Here is a 2,700-nt window from a genome sequence, read left to right on the forward strand (position 1 = left end):
AACATGGCAGTTCAACATAATGGATTCAGTACAAGAGGCTCCGCTCCTGTGTAGAAAACAGCTCATTCTAAAGCAACAAAAACACAATGATTCTTATTTTAAGGTGATTATACACTAATATAAACCAAGAATCGTCTTTCTGCCTGTAAAGCTTCCTATGTGATTATAGAAGGCAACTCCATACAGATTTCACAACAGTAATTACACGTCTTAAGACAACATTCAGGACAGTCAGAACAACACTCTCGACATCTCCTAGAACCAGAACCTTCAGCATCATCTGCTCTTTTGTCACAGGTCAGACAGACAACTATCAAACTAAGGATCATGATGGGTATTGCCACCACAAGAACAATCTTATGAGCAGGAGGCGGCATGTCACCTGAAACGATAAGACACAGAACAGCAATGTGTTTATGTAGAAGTGAACACCTTGTTCTTGTTTGTCATTTTTTAAAACTCCACTAGGTTATCATCCATTTTCCCTAAAAATGAGCATTTCATCACATTGTGATATTTCTACTTACCAACAGCAAGACTGATGAAAGACTCTTTGTTCAGTTTTGGAATATAGCATCTGTATGTCCCGTTATCAGAGAGTTCCACTCTGGAGAGTTTCAGTGAGACGTCTCCTGCTTCAGTGTGTTGTTGGACACTGACGTTCTTCCTTTGTAAGACGGGGTTTTGATCAGTCAGTGCGTCCTCGCCTTCATGCCTCACATGGACAAATCTGTGTCCCTGGTCAGGTCTGGACCACTCTAGAGTCGTCGAGGCAGGATCTACGGCAGATTCCAGGTGGCAGGGAAGGATGGTGTCTTCACCTACTATTGCCACTATTGGCTGAGATATATTAACCACCACAGAATGACCTGTGATAGAAACATGATTCATGTTGTGAGAAAATCTTTTCACCAGTGGCTGAAAGAACCTGACACACTGCAACTTAGCCCTTGTGGGTTTAATTGACATTAGCCACAGCTACTGTATGTGTAACAATGGTAATAAGTGCAAAATATGTAAAGGTTAATGCCAGACGAGGTGTCCGCTATCAGGAATGAATGGCTTCTGCCAAGTCCATTAAAAGTTTTTTACAAGCCATAACTCCGTGTTCCCATAACGTTCTAATGCAGTGGAAATGTTGTTCCACTCCTCCAGTAAATAGGACAGAACATAGATATGACTCTGCAACAGGAGATGTTTACTGCTCTCTGCTTATAGAGCGCTTTGCTTCAGCTACGAGCCAGAAGTGTCAGCCTTTTTGTTTGACATCAACTGTGCTAGTGTAAATTGGAGGAAATTCCCATGACAAGGCATTGGTATCACACGGACATGAAGAAGAAATGTGCACATATATGTTGTATATGATATATGAGACAATGTAAGAACAAATATGTGTATATATATTATATATATTGTGTGTGAGTTTACCTGTGGTGCCTGGGAGGCAGTGGAGGACAAACAGCAAGAATCCAAAGCATCTACACAGACTCATTGTACTCTGTGAACCAAGAAGAAAAGACAAGCAGAGAGTGTAAACACATCACCCATGATCACCTTAAATTTAAGTTGAATTGAATTCTGCACACCACAATACAAATGTACTTTACTTTATTTACTTATGGTAAAGAAAATGTCTCTTTACAATCTCACAGTATCATAATTAAAATTCATATACTTGTCACTGGTGCACTAAAAGTTTATTTCATTTTATACCATTCGTATAATTAAAAGAGGCATAGTTTTACTAAAGAAATTAAAAAAGCTAAATTCAAATTAAGAAAGCAAAATGTACCTTTTAAACAATGTCACAATCTTGTGCCCTAAGAAAGAGAACAGAAGACATTGGAAACACTAGAGTGAAACATGAAATACTGTATAAATAATGCAAATTATACAATATCTGTATGTATGATTTCTATGTTGCTCATCTATGTAGAGTTACGATACAGATTGTATTATCATTGAATTCATGTTTATTCTGCCAGTAATCATCATCTGCTGCATGATGTCACTGTCAATACCTCAATAAGTTTTTTATATTTATTTAATGTTGTTCAGCCATAAAGTCAAAAAGGAAACATTATTATAGCTGTAATTAAAAACATGTTTTTTTGAAAATGTATGAATAACTATTATTATTATTGTGAGAACATAAATTTACCTCAAGTAGCGAGATGTTCCATTGACGCTCTACAGGTGACAGTGGTTCTTTTTATATACTTTTACTTCTTGAAATTTGACACCATACTGTATTTCCTTTTCAGAACAGAAAGACTGTGGGAGGGATATACAGTCCATGTATGTGACTTCTTTAGAATTTGCTGTACACGTGTTTCGTGTAAAAGAATGTGCTCAGCATTTATGTCTACAGAACAAAAACAAAATTGTTTGTGTGTTCATATTGTCACGTAACTTTCAGTTTGTATATAAAGGTTGTTATTGACAAGTGTTGTTGTCAATAACAGGTTTAACTTCAATTCTTTAGACTAAAAACAATTTTTCTCTTTCACTGGAACAACAGGTAATTTGATCCTATTATTTATCTCCCCGTAATGAGTTCTCAATTAACCCTGTGTTATTGTTCAGTGGTTTTTTATGCTCATCTGATCAAAGAAAAAGGAAAGGAAATATGTTCCGTAGAAATTCTGTCTGTTTGCCTCTGGCTGCTCCAGCACCCCTCATGATGTGATAGAAACATGA

General features: G+C 36.7%; 1 long non-coding RNA gene across 1 annotated transcript; it reads right to left on the reverse strand.

Moving 5' to 3' along the window:
- Positions 1–685: 685 nt before the first annotated feature.
- LOC127359634 (uncharacterized) lies at positions 686–2,188 on the reverse strand. Its single transcript, XR_007882683.1, has 4 exons — positions 2,162–2,188; positions 1,793–1,820; positions 1,429–1,498; positions 686–869 (listed from the first exon to the last, which is right to left on the reverse strand). It is a non-coding gene; the product is annotated as an uncharacterized LOC127359634 (long non-coding RNA).
- Between the last annotated feature and the right edge of the window lie 512 nt (positions 2,189–2,700).

The sequence above is a fragment of the Dicentrarchus labrax genome, unplaced genomic scaffold (assembly GCF_905237075.1).
Source record: "Dicentrarchus labrax unplaced genomic scaffold, dlabrax2021, whole genome shotgun sequence".
NCBI lineage: Eukaryota > Metazoa > Chordata > Actinopteri > Moronidae > Dicentrarchus > Dicentrarchus labrax.